The 18186-nt window shown below is 38.8% G+C and overlaps 1 long non-coding RNA gene across 1 annotated transcript in view; it reads left to right on the top strand.

Annotated features, from left to right (window-relative positions):
* Positions 1 to 7915: 7915 nt before the first annotated feature.
* LOC111176468 (uncharacterized) overlaps positions 7916 to 18186 on the top strand; it is a 58794-nt gene continuing 48523 nt past the window's right edge. Inside the window, exon 1 of the long non-coding RNA XR_002645052.2 lies at positions 7916 to 8504. This is a non-coding gene — a long non-coding RNA (uncharacterized LOC111176468). The remainder of the gene's footprint in view (positions 8505 to 18186) is intronic.

Here is an 18186-nt window from a genome sequence, read left to right as displayed (position 1 = left end):
ATTTTATGGATTCATTTCTTTTCAAGATGTCAATTTTTGTAAAGGGACATTGAATGCCAGGAAACTTTTCAAAATTATGCTAACCCACCAGGAGGCGTGGGGAGGGATAGCGGGGAAGGGAGGAAGGGGAGAAGAAGAACGGAGAAAGGAGAGGGAAGAGGGAGAAGGAGATGAAGCAGCAGGAGATGGAGAGTGGAGAGGGGAGAACTAGTTCTCCCATTTCAACGTCAGAAAATAGTTCTCAAAGGAAAGGCTTCACATTATCTGCTTAACGGAAAGTGGGTTCTGTCTCAATTTGAGTTCTACAGCATAGTGTATTGACATACAGATATATCTACCCCTTTTAAAAAATGTGTACACCTGTGCCCCGTGACTCTTCCTGTTGTACGCCACCAGAGAGGGCTTGTCTCCCTGCTGCCTCTCTCTCTTTTTCCTCCTCTCTCTCTAGGCCTTTCACCATCTTCCAATCTCCTATAGAGCAAGAAGAATAAACCCAATATATTGCATGCTGTAAAGATTTTAAATGACAAGATAAATGCCAAGGAAGTTTACCAGTACTGGCAGGGTATTTCCAGATCTTAGGGTTTAAATGCTTTAACCTTTAGATGCAAGTAGCTCTTTATCTCTTGATTGACGTGTGTTCTTTAGTCTTGTTGGCTTCTAACAGTATTTTAGTAAGCATTTTATATTTGTCCCTAAAAGTGTATATGATATTATCTTACTGCATGTCCCCTTTTTAATGCAAATTCCTTTTTCAAGTTGGAGCTAGACTTACATAGAGGAAAACACTGAGGAGAGAAGGCATACCAATAGCTATTCGTAACTGAAATTGGTCCTTATTCCTTTCTGATTTTTGACATCTTTATTTATACTAACCTTAATTTGTTATTTCCTAAAAATTACTTTGTCAGTTATAAATTACATTTTGCTGCTATAATAGACACCACGCTACAAAGATTAGACACAACATAGTTTCTTCTTTCACATAAAAGTACCCCAAAGGTAAGCAGCTGATCGTTGGCTTGGTAGCTCTGAGCAATCAACTAAGTCCAAGGCTCCTTCTGTCTTTCTGCACTGTCATCCATAATGAGTCATTTCCACCTGCAGGTTTATAAGATAGCTGCTGCAGCTTCATCTGTAGTTTAGAATTTCCAAAAAGGAGAGGAGAGGAAGGGGAGAAAAGCTAAAGAAGGTGCATTACAGAATTCCTGTCCCACATTTTATTGAGGGATATTCTCAATGGAACCACTCAACACTTTTACATAGATTTCTTTGGCCAGAATTAGATATATGGCCATACCAACCTGCCAGGGGAACTTGAAAAGTGTAATCGTTTTCATGGGCATATTGCCACCCTGAATAAAACTAGGAATCTTTGATTAAGAAGGAAAAGGAGAATGAAAATAGTGTTGGCAGCGCCGAGTCCCTGACATAATCATGTAACCTTTTATCCTTAACTTAGAGCCATGATTGTCCTAGCTGAAAATGACTTTAGAGCTAACTTCAACTAATTCCCTGATATTAGAAATGAGGTCATTTACTTGTTAACATTTAATAAGTACTAACTTATGTGACAGGCAATGTGCTAAGGGCTTTATATGCAGTATCTTACTTTGTGTCCTTACTATGTCTATGAAGATAGCATAACTACTTAATAGCTGTGATTTTGGTTAAGGCACTTAACACCATCTTAGTCTCCACGTAAGATTCTGGGGATAGTAAATACGAAATATTCATCAGCCTTTAAGCTCCATGTGAGTAAGGATCATGTACCCTTAATACATACCATGTCAAGGATGGTGTTTGATGCATGGGAGGTAGGTACCCAGTTAAATGTTTAGATTAATGAATGAAAGGTCACACTGCTGTTAGGGTTTGAAGCAGTCATATCTCACTTCAGAGGCTGGGCTTTGAATTGTACTGCATTGCCTCATTTGTTTTTCTTCTTTTGGTCAAAATGTTTTGCTTTGCTTTTAATTTATTCATTACATAGCAGTTTTCCATGGTACCTTTTTTCTCCCAAATAAAAGTTTGTTCTAAAACCTCATGAAATTAGAATATATTTTTTATTGCAAGTGACAGAAACCCAATGCAAGTGAGCTTAAACAAAAGAGAAATGTATCGCAGGGATAGTGGAAGTTGTCAAGGAATCCAAGGATATGAATGTGCTTGGTCCTCGGGACCAACCAGAAACTGCTCCAGCAGAGTCAGCGCTTTCTGCTTATCTATACATCTGTTCCTCTCTTTGCATCTTTATTTTCCTCTCTCACTCTCAATGATTCTTTTGTCACTCTATGCTTTGCTGTTCCCGAAGCAGGGACTATCACATTTGCAGCACGCAGACTGCATGTTGTATCTTCAGTGATGAGAAAGAAACAGAGTCTCACAGTTACGTTTACAGAGTTCTCACGGGGGAGCATTCTGAGTGGCTGAGATTGGGTGAGGTGCCTACCTCTGGTTAATACACAGAGAGGAAGGGAATGGCGATGACCAGGTTTATGCGTGTCAACTTGGCGAGACTATAATTCCCAGTTACCCACTCAAACACTGATTTAGGTCTGCTATGAAGCGATTTTGTAGATATGATTAAAGTTTGTAATCAATTGACTTTAAGTGAGGGAGATTATGCTAGTGAGGCTGAGTGGTCCTGAGCTAGCTGACTTGCAAACCACTGACGAGTCGCCTTGAGACCAACGCCCACAACCCGTCTTTGCTTCCAGACCTACAACTAGACTCAAGTCTTAGGGGGCCCTGAAGGGTGAGGTACAGACTATAATCCATAAGGCTGTGCGCTACACGCCAAAAGGATTGTATAATTTTTCCAATGTATACTGACAGAAATCTGGAATATTTGTGTGGGAATGGATCATAAGAATTTGAGATCATGGTGGGAGGAACATACGTTGGATCAGGTTAAATTTTTTGATATGGGCTCACAATGCAGGCATTCTGGACTCAGTGCTTTAGCTTGAGGGATTAGAAATAGCTCTAACAGTTGGCTAGTTTTAGCACTGGAATTCTACGGTATTCTACACCAGAATGGCCTTGTCATACTATAAAGGGAGGTGTCTGCAGGCTTAGGGAGCTTGAAATGTTAGAGTGAATTTATCATGTGAGATCTGCTCATGCACCCTGGATGGTCCAGAGGAGACACATTTCACCAAAACTGAGAAAAAAAGATTGTAAGGAAAGCCTCAAAATCGTTGAAAAGCTTGAGGCTGCTGTTCTCTGTAGATCATAACTTACGGTGAGAGCTGCTACCATCTAACCGGGTTTCCTGCATGCAGTGGGGATAATGTGATCCTAGAATAGCACAGGCCATATGGTGGCATTTAAGTGGCAATGACAAGGTAGATATGCTTAACTTAACAGACAGTGGAGTCAAAGCAGATAGAATAATCTGACTCACAGAGAGGTATGGTGATGTTTCGTTGAATATGGTGACCTTAAACAAGAAATAAAAGGGAAGGCTACTGAATTCTTATTCAATCTGTATGAGGAGAAGAGCTCTAGTTCAACTGCGTAGAAGTCTAACTTAAACACTGAAACCCTGAGCCATGGCCCCTCAATCAACTCCCAGACTTGAGCCAGTTTAGACATAGAACTCCTCTTGAGGAAGGACCCTGCTGTACTGCCCAAAGTAGGTACTGTTCACCTTTCTCCCAGCTGTCCGCAAAGGACTTATGGCCACTTTTTTGGGAAGAGAGAAATATTACTTTTGGGGGATTACTGGACACTGTTTTTGATCTGAAATTAATTCCTGGAGACGAAAAGCATCACTGTGTCCACCATTCAGAGCAGGAGGCCGTGGAGGTCAGATGATCAATGGAGTCCTGGCTCAGACAGATCTTACAGCGAGTCCAGTTTTGAATAAACATGCTCGGTGGTGATTTCCCCAGTTCCAGAGGCATAACTGCAATAGACCTACTCAGCAACTGACATGATCTCCACATTGATTCCCCACATTATAGAGTGAGGTCTATTAGGGTGGGAAAGACCACGTGGAAGCCACTAGAACTGTCTTTACCTAGGAAAAAAGTAAACCAGAAGCAATATGCATCCCTGGAGGGACTGCAGGGATGGCCGTCATCAAGGACTTGGATGCCCTGCGGTGATTCCCACCATACCCTTTCAACTTACCTATTTGGTCTGTGCAGAAAGCAGATCTTGGAGAATGATAGTAGATCATCATAAGCTTACCCAGGTGGTAGATTCCAGCTGTAGCTGTTCTTCTACATGCGGTTCCATTGCTTGAACAAATCAGCATATCCCCTAAAAGTGGTACGCAGCTATCGATGTGGCAAATGTTCTTTTCTGAATACTATTAGTAAATACCGCTTCCAGCTGGCAAGACCGGCAATACTAATACCTTTACTGGTCTATCTGAGAGGTATGGCAACTCTCCAGCCCTGAATCATAATTTCCTCCACGAGTACCTTGATTGCCTTTTCCTTCCACGAGATATCAAACTGGTTTCTTATATTGATATTATGCTGATTGGAACCTGGTGAGCAGGAAGTAGCAATTATACTTGATTTATTAGTGAGACGTCTGTGTGTCAGACAGTGGGAAATATATACAAAAAACTCAGGAGCCTGTTATCTTAGTTATATTTCTAGGGGTCCATTGGTGTGGGGCGTATTAATATATCCCTCCCAAGGTGAACTTGCAAGTAGCTGCATCTGGCCTCTCCTACAACAAAAGAAGGACAATACATAATGGGCCTCCATAAAATATGGAGACAATATAATTCTAATTTTTTTTATGCTACTGTGACTCATTTACCAAGTGACCAAAAAAGCTGTTTTGAATGGGACACAAGAATAAGAGAAGACTCTGTTACAGGTCTGGCCTGCCATGCAAGCTGCTCTAACTCTTGGACCATATGATCCAGTAAATCCAGTAATGCTGAAAGTTTGATGCCTTTGGCAGGCTTCTTTAAGTTAATCACAGCATGATATTAGGTGTTTGGAACAAAGCCTGATACCCTGTACACATGACTACTCTCAGTTTGAGAACAGCTTTTGGTTTACTAATGGACTTTTTTAGACACACTGGATGCTTACCCATGGCTCACCAAGTTACCAGGCAATCTGAGGTACCCACTGTGAATGCTCACAACATGGTGACTTCAGCAGAAGATTTTACTAATCAAATATCTCAGATTACTCATTCTGTGGCTACCAGTCAGCCTTTTTCTACTCTTCCCCATGCCCCATGGGCTCATGAACAGAGTGATCAAGGTGGCAGGTATGGAGATTTTGCATGGATGTAGCATTCATGAATCGAGTGTTGTCCGACCCTTCAAGCCATATGTTTGGGCATGCCAAGTAGTAGTCTGTCATCCAGTGGAAGTAGAAGTCCATCATCCAATGGAAGTAGTATATACGAGATTAGGCTTGAGCAGGGCCTGGAGGCGCAAGTTAGTCGCACGAAGAAGTAGCCCAAATGCCCTTGGCCCCCACTCCTGCTACATTACCTTTACTTTTGAAGCCCACACCAGTGATCTTATAGAGACGTTTCTATGAACAGTTGACTGAAGAAGAGAAATGTTTCTCTTTTGGATGGTTCTGTAAGATATCCAGGCACCACCTGAAAGTGGACTGTTGTAGTACTGCAGCCCCTTTCTGGGACATCCCAAAGGACAATAGTGAAGGGAAATCCTGCCTGATGGCAGAACTTTGGGGGGTACATCTGGTTGTTCATTTTGCCTGAAGGAGTAATGATCAGAGGCGCAAGTCTATAGCAACTCATTGGCTGTGGTTAATAATTTGGCTGGATGGTCAGGGTTTGGAGGGAACATGACTGATAAAACTGGTGACAAGAAGGTCTGAGGAAGAGGCATGTGGATATACCACTATTCATGGGCAAAGAATGTGAAGACTTTTGTGTCCTACATGACTGCCATGAAATGGTGACCTCAATAGAGGAAGAATTTAAAAATCAAGTGGATAAGAGTACCCATCCTTTGAATACAAGTCAGTCTCTTCCCCTAGCCACTCCTGTCATTGTCCGGTGGGCTCATGACCAGACTGACCATGGTGGCAAGGAATGGAGATTATACATAAGCTTAGCGATATAGACATTTACTCATCAAGGACAACCTGACTACAGCCTCTGGTGATTCTCTGCCAGATGCAGAGAATGAAACTAAGTCCCCTAGAATAAAACTGGATCCCCAAGTTGATCAGCTACATTAGATAGCTTCCATTGTAGAAAAAGCAGAGCTTTACTCCTGCTTGAATGGACACTTACTCTGGATAGTGAGTGCAGGAAACGTAAATCCATATCTCTGCCAAAGCTACCACCCGTGGACCTACAGAGCGCCTTGTTCTCTGTCAAGGTGTTCCACATTGCACTGCTTCTGATCAAGGAATTTACCTGACAGCAAATGAAGTATGACAGTGGACGCGTGCTCATTAAATTCACCCATCTTACCAGGTTTGCATCATCCTGAAATGAACGGTAAAAGAGCCTTCTTAAGACAGAGTTATAGTGCCAGATAGATGGCAGTACCTTATAGGACTTAGGCAGTATCCTCCAGGAGGCTGTATAAGATCTAAATTAGCATTTATTCTATGAGGCAGTTTCTTCCACAGCTAGCATTCATTGATCCAGGAATCAAGGATTGTAAATGGGAGTAGTCTTATTCACTGTTACACCAACTAATCTACTAGCAAAATTTTTATGTCCCATCCCCATGACCTTAGGCTTCGTTGGCTTTAGAAGCCTTAGTTCCAAAGGGAAGAATGTGTCCACAAGGAGATGTAACAATAATTCCACTGCAGAGGAAGCTGAGAGTGCCGCTTGGCCACATTAGGCTCTACATGCCTCTGAATTACCAGGCAAAGAAGAGAGTTACTATGCTGTCTGGGTTGCTGATCGTGATTACCAAGGGGGAATTGTGTCATTACTACACAGCGGGAGTGAGGAAGAGTATGCCTGGAATACAGAATATTCCCTAGGGCGCCTCTTAATATAATCATGCCCTAGACTAAAGTCAATGGAAAATTATAATCACTCAATTCAGACAGGACTGACATTGGCCCAGACCCTTGAGGAATGAAATTTTGGGTAATTCCAATAGGGAAATAACCACGACCTGCTGAAGTGTCTCTTGAAGGTAAAGGGCATTTGGAATTGGTAGGAAAGAAAGTAGTTTTGAATACATCTGTAACCATGAGACCAGTTGTAGAAATGAGGATTATAATAGTTATGTGTATTACTTATTTTATTATTTTTTTTAAATGTGGGTTTATTGCATGGAAATAGACAAAGCTTCATGCCACCAAATGCTGTTTTCAGAGCGAATTTTTTTTTTAAAGCTGAGATTTTTTTTCTTTAATTATTTTTTAAAATTTATTTATTTTTGTCTACACTGGGTCTTCGTTCCTGCGCATGGGCCCTCTCTAGTTGCGGCAAGCGGGGGCTACTCTTCACTGCAGTGCACGGGCCTCTCACTGCGGTGGCTTCTCTTGCTGCAGAGCACGGGCTCTAGACACACGGGCTCAGCAGTTGTGGCCTGTGAGCTCTAGAGTGCAGGCTCAGTAGTTGTGGCACACAGGCTTAGTTGCTCCTTGGCATGTGGGATCTTCCCTGACCAGGGCTCAAACCCGTGTCCCCTGCACTGGCAGGCGGATTCCTAACCAGTGCGCCACCAGGGAAGCCCTACTTATTTTATTATAAATGTATATATATGTGTGTATATATAAACACACATATATATATTATACACGCACACTAGATATTTGTTTTCTTCCATATTTTATCCGCTTGTTATCTAAGGTAAGAGTTACTAATAATAGTTAAGTATCACAGTATTTAATTTAATATTTAATTTAAAAGCATATTAAAGGAGAAGTGTGAGAATCACCTCAAGGCTTTGCATCCTCCTCTCGGGAAAGGATTAGTCTATTTTTGGACTAATGCAGGATAGTTTTATCGTGTTTTGTGGAAGTATGACTTTGTCATTGTCTTTTATTTAAGAAAGAAAGTTGGTTTAAAGAGATGTGTATGCGTGCCCAAGCTGACAAGGGGTAGACTGTGACTGTTTTATGTTTTAACTTGTTAGGCTGTTGCCCTCAGTTAATCAATCAAACATTAATCTAAGTGTTGCAGTGAAGGCATTTGATAGGTGTGATTAAATTCCACAGTCAGTTGACTTTAAGTAAGTGAGATTATCCGAATTAATCTGGGTGAGCCTGGTTGGAAGGCCGTAAGAGCAGAACCGAGGTTTTCTTGAAGAAGAAGAAACTGGCTATAGACAACAGCTTTGGTTATGCCTGAGAGGGCCATCCTCCGTTTCCTGTTTCCTGTTGCCTGTGTATTTGGGGACTTTCCTTGCCGGTCGCCACAAGCATATAAGAAAATTTCTTGCAATAAATCTCTTAAGATATATTTCCTATTGCTCTGTTTCATTGGTTGTACTTTGAACAGAGTTACATTTCACATAATAGACACTGCAATGTGAACAAGGGATAGAAAGGAGCAGGGAGCAATTTAAGGTGAGTGAGTCCAGGTGGAGGGGGGTGGGGGTGGGGTTAGCATGGAGGGAGGTTGGAAAGATAAACCAGTGAATGGTCTATAGGTTTTATTATGACCTCTGTGCTAAGCCTGGGATCAATATTTTTGCTGCTTTATGCTGTGTAGAAAATTCTGCATAGATCTGATCATTTCACTATATTTGCATGTATGTATCCATGTTTTTCTACAAGATTTCCAAATTGTCCACATAGCTGTTTAATTTAACAGAGTGGGAATAATGCTCAAATTTGAAAATTAGTTTTTGGTTTACCCTTTCACTGATGTTCATAAACTGTGAATTTTTAGTTTTCCAACTGATCATTGAAAATGTAACTGTAGTTTCTATAGACATCTAGGGACATATCTAGAGAATTATGTTATTTAACATATAAACATTTAAATTGGGACTATATGTTCTTTAAATCTTTACCATCTATGTTTTTGAGTCAGGGCATTCCAATACATATTATAACCATTCACCCTTTATTTCCTAAGCTTTTTACTCTTCATGTATTCCTTTTTTCTTTACTTTTGCTATAGCAAAATTGCTGCTGAATTATCCATTAACTTTTTTCAGCAATTGCACTTCCTTAAAAAAAATCCCATGCTAGCTCAAGGCGAAATGAGCAGAGATTGCCAGTGTTTTCAGAAGCTCCATTACAAAATGAACAGAGAAACAAAATTAGGCTTAAAGAAAATTAAAGCACTAGCAAAACAAGGTCTTTGGCAGGAATATTTCTGCTGAAAGCTAATGTGTTCTGAAATGCAAAGTGAGTTTGCTATACTGATGAGGCTCTTCCTTATAATTAAACAACAACCAAACAATTAGAATATATTATTTTTGTTTTAAGTACATATTTTTAGGAAGGTGGCTGAGGAAAAAAGAGAATGAGGTAAGAGAAGAAAGAAAACTGGTAGGAAGGGAGGGGTGAAATAAGAAAGAGGAAACCTTAAATTCTTTCTGTATATCAGCGCCTATTTTCAAAAGTACTGGAGGAAAAAAAAACGTTCTTGAAATAGTTTTATTTAATCCTTGGCAACTCAATGCATAATTCAGTCTGTCTCACAGTAGACTATCTGATTCACAGAAATCATTTTGGATGTTATCTTCTCAAACAGCAATTTTGCCTTTTGGAAAGCTAATTTCAAATAGATTAGGATGCCTTTGCAGTCTGTCAACAACAATAGCAGATAACAAAAGAAAGAAAGAGGGAGTGAGAAATGGGGGTAGGTAGGAGGGAAGATGAAGGAAGGAATTTACAGAGCCTAGGTATTTAGGCCAAATACTCAATTCTACTTGAATTATTTTCTCTCCTTGTATATGTGTCATCAAGTTTGACACACTTTTGTGCCATCTATCTTCTATGTTTATTCCTAATTTAAACAACGGCTTTTGAAAGATTCATATAAAGCATTTTGAAGTTTAGGTTTAGATTCATGATAATGTTCATACCTTCAGATTCCTTAATGTCTCTCTTGGAAGATGAACTTAAAGGAATATTAAAGACTTTGAAAACTATATACCCATTAAACCAGCTATTACTGTAGAATTATTTTTAATAGGGAAAACTTGGAAGAAAAATGGCTAGGAATCAGGGAACAGTAAACTGTACAGCATTGATTCAAGGGGATAGTATGCCCTTACTAAAATGGTTATTATAATCACAAGGTAGGAAAACATTTGTGCTAATTTGAGTGAAAAAGTCAGAAGACAAATAAACCTCTACCTCAGTTATAATTATTTAAAAAGCCATATACATTTAGGAATGAACATAGGGGCAATGAAGACTTTAAAGCAACTGTTGTGTTTGAGTAGTGGAATAGTGAGTAATATTTCAAACTGTATCTTTTAGGCAATATCGACTGAAAAAAAAAAAAAAGGACAACATGAGAGTTGTGAGTTAAGTTTTATTTGGGGCCAAATAAGGACTGTAGCCCAGGAGACAGCGTCTCAGATAGCTCTGAGGAGCTACTCCAAAGAGGTAGGGGGTAGGTCGGTATATATGTGATTTTGATGAGGGGGGATACATGCAATCCAGTGTACACTTTGGTAGAAGGTTGCTGCAAGTCCCTAGCAGCAGATGTCTCTGTTAATGATTTTTAGTACTTTTCTAGATATGAGAAGATGCAAGAAATTGGGCTCATAAAATCTTCTCCTGAAACTATCTAACTATCTGAAGGCCTGTTCTGCCAGTTCTTCCCAGAGCGCAGAGCGCCTCATTCCTGGTCTCCACCCTGCACTCCTTTCAGGGTGTTCGGAAGGTCAGCAGTTGCAGCAGCTTGTGGCTTCATCCTTGTAGAGGCAGATGGCGATTTTTACTTGGCAACAATAAATGAAAATGAAAAGAAAGTTTTAACCCATGTGGATTTTTCAAAATTTTAATTTCTGAAAAGATTATTGATACTTTTTTTGATAGTTTACCAGATCTCTCTCTCCTCTGCTTCCACTTCTCTTACAATTTAGTCACGTATTTTCATCTTTTGGCTCACTTGTCAGTTGTTACCCTTTTGACTTTTGATGATATTTATTCTCAAACTTTGATTCCTTATGTTCCTCAACTGTCGTTTTATAACATGTATTTCTTTAGGTCCAAATAATATATTAAGGAGGAAAGAAAAATGGCTGGAAGAAAGGAAAGAAAAAGAGAAAAGACTGCTATGATGCAGGCTCTTGATGGCACAAAATTAAATTAAGATGGACACAGTCCCTTTCCAAAATAAAATTTTGATCAAGCAGTATAAGATAGACAAAAAATAATTACACACATACTTACTTATAGTAGATAAGCACCATGAAAAATTAGGATACAGGGAGTACACAAACACACCCACATACACACACATACACACACACACAGACACTAGGGAAACATAATTTGAGTTTGGGTTCAGAGAAGGCACCCACAAATATCTGATATTTAAGGTCATTTTTAAAAGATATATAGAAATGATCCAAGGTGAAAGAAAGGAAGTGATTGTTAAAGGCTAAAAGAAACTTCTTGTGTGGCAGAGGTATAAAAAAAAAATGTGATGAAATGATTCCCTAGTAACTTAGGAAGTATGAGAAACTCAAAAACTGAGACTGATTAAGGCAAAGGAGTAAGGGAGAGAGTAATGTTCTTAGATGATCGTATATGCCATAGTAGGAATTTAAGATATGTAACAAGGAAAAGCACTGGAATATTTTATGCAAGAAAACAAGAAGAAAGAAAACTGATGTATTCAAAGGCTGTCTGGAAGGTTTGTGGAGAACCACCTGGAAGGAGGCAAGAGTAAGTGGACAGATCCACTAGAAAGATATTGCATGACACCAAGGAATCATAGCGGGTTAGACCAGGTGCTGGCACTGAGGTAGAGAAATTTTGTACTGAAGAAATATATATATATATATATATATATATTTTTTTTTTTTTTTTTTTTTTTTTGCTGTACGCGGGCGTCTCACTGTTGTGGCCTCTCCCATTGCGGAGCACAGGCTCCAGACGTGCAGGCTCAGCAGCCATGGCTCACGGGCCCAGCCGCTCCGCGGCATGTGGGATCTTCCTGGACCGGGGCACGAACCTGTGTCCACTGCATCGGCAGGCGGACTCCCAACCACTGTGCCACCAGGGAAGTCCTGAAGAAATATTTCTGAGACATAATTCATCAGACTCGTTGATTGACTAATGTGAACGCAAAGGAATTTGAACCTAAACTGAGAAACTTTAACATTTAAAAGTTTTGGCTAATAAATACAAATCAAGGGAGAATGGGGAGAAGTGGCTGAGGTGTAGAAATCATTCTTTAAAGGCATCCATGAAGAAGGAAGTTATCAGTTAGGTGTAACCCAGGAACTTCTGTCTACTTTCTTCTGAGAGGATATCCCTGACTAACTTAGAGTGCTATCAAATTTGGTTTTACTTTCTGTCCTGTGATTATAGAGACCAATTTTTCCAGAACAGCAGGTGTCTTTGCTGCCTCCTCCTGCCTCAGGGACTCCTCATGAAAGTCCCCTCAGGAGGATCTATGGTCCTTACTTCTGTGGAGGCAGAAAGAGAGGGGGATGCATCAGACTTCCATTTCCTTTGTCATTCTGTCCCAGTTAGCCTTCATGAGAAGAGCTCCCCAGAATGCAAAGTTCTGCCTGGAAGGCCCGGGGAAATCTCTAAGTGGAATTAAAACAAAAAAGTATTAAGATTAAAGTTCTACGTAACTTGACTCTGACTGCACAGCACTGTAGAAAACCCCTTAGACTTCAGCTTTAGGATGGTGTGTGACGATGGGGGTGCTTCTCCACAGCAAAACCGACTCTCCTGGCTGCATGTCAGTCCTCACTTAGCCCTCCTCCCCCTCTTTCAATTCTGTGGCCTCCCTCCCTTCCTGAAAGCCCAAGATCTCTTTTGTACATTAATCTCCCCTTTCCTTCAGGCTTCAAACAGGGGACAGGCTCCAATCCATAAGCGAAATCAAGCAAAACTCCCTTTCTAGCTTGTTCTCCTTACTGTCAAGAAGTCTTGGCCTGTCATTTCTCTTACTACCACTCCTACTCAGAAGCAGGACCCTAACAATCAGGAATTCCCCCTTAGAGGAAATGTATGCTGTATCCATTCTAAAGAAAGAATGGTTTCCTAATCAACACTCCCTGGCCTCTCCCCTTTTAAATTCATTTGCTCTTGTTTAGAGCTGAAGAGAATTTTTATCTCCACAAACAAATAATTGAAAACATGTAATGACTGCTTTTTGCTGCATTGGTATCCCATTACTTTCTGTAGAACTATTTTGTTTAATGTAAAGACGTCCTTTATCAGAAATAGAGAAGACTAACAAATATTTACTCAGCTAAGTTCTTGACAGTCTTGGATAGTTTATCCAATACTGTGAAGAATAAAGTGTTTTCACTGGATGGAAATTCCTGCTAAACCGACCAGGAGTTCTCTGGCTGTGTGGTGGGGTAGATGGTAGATGGGAGTGAATTGGGAGTTAAGGAGAGACGGGAAGGTGGAAATAGAGATTGTAGTCAGCACAGATCACATATGGCCATGACAAGGAGGAAAGCGAACTGTTGTCAGATGGTGAAATCTCAATTCTGGGAGGATTTTAAAATGTTAATAGAAGTCACTAGATTAAATATAAATGAATAGAAGAATAAAATTCATAGGGACAGATAGATGATGACATACAAAGAGGGCATAATAAGTAGACCAGAGAAACTGGAAATCAAGAGGGTAAGGAAAGAGACTAGGATTCAGGGCAAAAGTGAAAGATTTCCTGGATAGGAAGAGGGACACAATCTTGATGAAAGTGTGTGTAAGATTAAAGGTGGCAGGTGCTGCAGAGGTAGGTTTGAATGATGTGTGCCAGGAGTTGGAAGGTTTTTTTGTTTTATGTATTTTATTTACTTTAGTGAAATATGATGAAATGGCAAGCGCTCAGAATGGATAAAATTAGAAAATGTTGTTGTAGATGTTATTAGAGAAAGCCAATTAGAAAACTGATAAAATACTATAATGGACTGAGCGTTTATGCCTTGCACACCTCACCCCCCCCCCCCGCCCCATTCATGTGTTGAAACCTAATGCCCAGTGTGATGGTGTTAGGAGGTGACTAGGTCATGAAGGCAGAGATCTCATGAATGGAATTAGTGTTCTTATAAAAGAGACCCCAGAGAGAAACCTTGTCCCTTCTGACATGTGAGGTTTGAGTGAAACGGTAGCCATCAACGTGCAAACGGGCCCTTGCTGGACTCTGAACCTGCTGGTGCCATGATCTTGAACTTCAAATCCAGCTTCTGGAACTTTGAGAAATAAATGTTTATAGTTTATAAGCCATTCAGTTTATGGTAATTTTGGTATAGCATCCCGAACAGACTAAAATAGATACTAAATGGTTACTAAAGGCCAAATTGAGATTGGTAACCATGAAGTTTCAGATTTTAACAGAATATCTGTCCGTGTGAGATTCTACAGCAGCTACCCTATGCAGTGCAGAGAGGAGAAAAATGTATTAACGGTTAATGCTAGTGCAGGAGTGAATTTGCCTTGTGCCAACGACTAAATATACTCCCTACCATAACACATTTTTCTGTAATCTAACATATTTATATTATACAATGTAATACATGACCTTTTTAAAAATTTTTTTGTTATTTTAACATCTTTATTGGAGTATAATTGCTTTACATTGTTGTGTTAGTTTCTGCTGTATAACAAAGTGAATCACCTGTATGTATACATATATCCCCATATCTCCTCCCTCTTGCGTCTCCATCCCACCCTCCCTATCCCACTCCACTAGGTGGTCACAAAGCACCGAGCTGATCTCCCTGCGCTCTGTGGCTGCTTCCCACTAGCTATCTATTTTATATTTGGTAGTGTATATATGTCCATGCCACTCTCTCACTTCATCCCAGCTTACCCTTCCCTGTCCCCGTGTCCTCAAGTCCATTCTTTACGTCTGTGTCTTTATTCCTGTCCTGCCCCTAGGTTCTTCAGAACCATTTTTTTTTTTTTTTTTTAGATTCCGTATATATGTGTTAGCATACGGTATTTGTTTTTCTCTTTCTGACTTACTTCACTCTGTATGACAGTCTCTAGGTCCATCTACCCACTACAAATAACTCAATTTCGTTTCTCTTTATGGCTGAGTGATATTCCATTGTATATATGTGCCACATCTTCTTTATCCATTCATCTGTCGATGGACACTTAGGTTGCTTCCAAGTCCTTGCTATTGTAAATAGTGTTGCAATGAACATTGTGGTACATGACTCTTTTTGAATTATGGTTTTCTCAGGGTATATGCCCAGTAATGGGATTGCTGGGTCGTATGGTAGTTCTATTTGTAGTTTTTTAAGGAACGTCCATACTGTTCTCCATAGTGGCTGTATCAATTTCCATTCCCACCAACAGTGCAAGAGGGTTCCCTTTTCTCCACACCCTCTCCAGTATTTATTGTTTGTAGATTTTTTGATGATGGCCATTCTGACTGGTGTGAGGTGATACCTCACTGTAGTTTTGATTTGCATTTCTCTAATGATTACTGATGTTGAGCATCCTTTTATGTGTTTGTTGGCAGTCTGTGTATCTTCTTTGGAGAAATGTCTGTTTAGGTCTTCTGCCCATTTTTGGATTGGGTTGTTTGTGTTTTTGATATTGAGCTGCATGTATATTTTGAAGATTAATCTTTTGTCAGCTGCTTAGTTTACAAATATTTTCTCCCATTCTGAGGGTTGTCTTGACCTTTTAAAAAATGGTAAAATATGTCTGCTTCATCACACATCTCTGAGACTTAACACTGACAGCATTCTCTTTGCCACCTCTTTATGACTAAGTGCCTACCTTTGTGGTTTCTGAGCATATACTTTGCATACTTTTATTATAGGACTTATCATTACACATTAAAATTATCTCTTTTATTTGCTTCACTTTCTATTAGATAGTTCATTTCTTAAAGTCAGGAACCTCTTCTTCCAATTTTGTATTCTTAGTACAGAGCACTGGGCCTAAGCTTTTAAGAAATGCTTGTTCAACAGAAGTGAATGAGTCTGTGCTCTATAATTGAAATACCTAAATCAGAAACTCTTAAAAGATTTTATCCAAGCTTCTATATTTAAAACTTACTTATTGCCAATTATTTGACTAAAAATAATTTTAAGTAGTGTTTTTATTGTGATATTGCAATGCATATGGGCATATATTCTGGCAAATAAAACATTTATTCTCTGCTATCATAATTTTTATTTCTGAACATAAGTATAAACTATTATAAATAATGTAGCAATTGCTACCATAATATCAGCCCCATTGACAATGTAAAACTATTGTAAGTCTGAAGTAGTGTTTGCAGATATATATGAATTTATTTTAACCTAGTTGTGAAAATGCAAACTATCTTGTCCTAATTCTGACAAGAAGTCTATGTTTCTATTTAGGGTGGAAATTGTATATATTCCCAGCAAAGCAAGTAAGATACTGTCTGCTGAATGCAGCTACATGCAAATAATACTGATTGACTCACATTCGCTAAAGTTAGTACAGAAACTCTCTGTATTTTTTTCATAATATTTTACTGTTCTTTTTTTAAAAATATATATGCATGGCAGCAATGACTGGGGGATACTGATAAACAGATTCATTTGTTGAAAGGCAGAGGAAATAATGAAGTGAAACAGTTCTTATATTCAGGTGAATTTTCATAAAAGTTATATATACCTCTGGCACTGAGCCCCAATGTGGTTTTTTCTCTTCCTGCTTCTGTTTTTCATAGGTTCCTATCTAAAAATATTGCTTTAAAGGCAGCATATTTATTTTATATTTTGAGGAGAATAATTCTTTTTATATATTCCACCTCCTGTGGGATCTTCTTAAACAGAGAAATTTAGACTGTGGATGACCTATTAGGATCATTTCTCAGGAAAAGGATAATTTTAGGTAGTCAGAAAATGGAAGTTATGCATCCCTTCCCTGGAGCAGACTTCATAGCTTCTACATTAACAGGAGGAAGGAAACTGCAGCTGCACCCTCAGGCTAACTGTCACTGTTTTTTAATGTCATGATCTGGAAGTTCAGAAGGGTCATCTGAGAATGGTTCTTGGGCTAATCCTAAGAAATGGCTAGACGATGTATAAAAATTGATGCTGTGGCTGATATGTTATAGCCTCTCTGTCGCAGGAGTTTGGAGCTGCTTGGAGAAGTTAGAAGAGAATGTTTCTGAATGTTCACTACAAGCAATTTCAGTATTTAAGAATGGAAAGGTGTTTGTGTTAGGCCCTTTCATTATCTGCTCTGGGTGTAAACACATATGGTAATCCAAAGAGGAGTAGGATTATACATTTAGATGTTTTAAAAAATATATTATGGTCTGAATATTTTTATTTCTTTGTACATTTTCCTAATGAGATTGATTTGTACTGTTATATCTTGTGGCTTCTTATTTTTTCCTTAATTCATACGACTTTACTATTACCTATAATATTACAGGATAAACTATTTGAGGGAAAACTCATTTCAATTTATTTTCAGGTAAGGCAAGTTTTTAAAATTAAAAAAAATTTTTCAGAATATTTGAGAGTACCCCAAACTCTTGAGTATATTAAAAACTCAATTGTCAGAAAGCTTGATAAATTCAATTTTTTACACTTGAAACTACAAGATGTCATCGTTGATTTGTTATAAAATGGTAGAGTAAGAACAGTGACACTTAGTAAAATTTTAAATATAATGTGTACATGATTTTTCAAAATGCTCACTATTACTTAATTGACAATAGGATAGGAGATTAGGGGGGAAAGTATGATTTGTGCTTGTTGTTACTGTTTTCTTTGGTGATTTTGCTCAGAGATTTTAACCTGGTTTGGAAATAAAAGTTCTTAAAGAAAAAAGAAGTTCTATAATTATTTTCTAAAAGATTTCTTCTCAAGGAGTTAGATCCTAAAACATTCACTGTGAAACATATTTTAACAAACCAGAAGACTTCTTATAAAAGAATGGAAGAATGTTTTTCCAATATCTTTGTTTAAAGTTGGGTATTTGTAGGAAAAAATAGTTGCTTGTATTGAGAAGTTTATTAAGAGACAAAAGCATAATTTAAAATAAATGTCAAGTGTAACTCTTATAAAAGAATAAGAGTAAGGAAATGAGTTATTTGAAGCACGTAAGTATTAGAATTTTACATAAGTTATTTGTA

Source organism: Delphinapterus leucas, chromosome 18 (assembly GCF_059928025.1).
Source record: "Delphinapterus leucas isolate spDelLeu-1000000601 "Yukka" chromosome 18, BTC_Dleu_Yukka2, whole genome shotgun sequence".
Lineage (NCBI taxonomy): Eukaryota > Metazoa > Chordata > Mammalia > Artiodactyla > Monodontidae > Delphinapterus > Delphinapterus leucas.
Note: the sequence above shows the minus strand (reverse complement) of the source record. Positions and strands in the feature narration are given on the sequence as shown.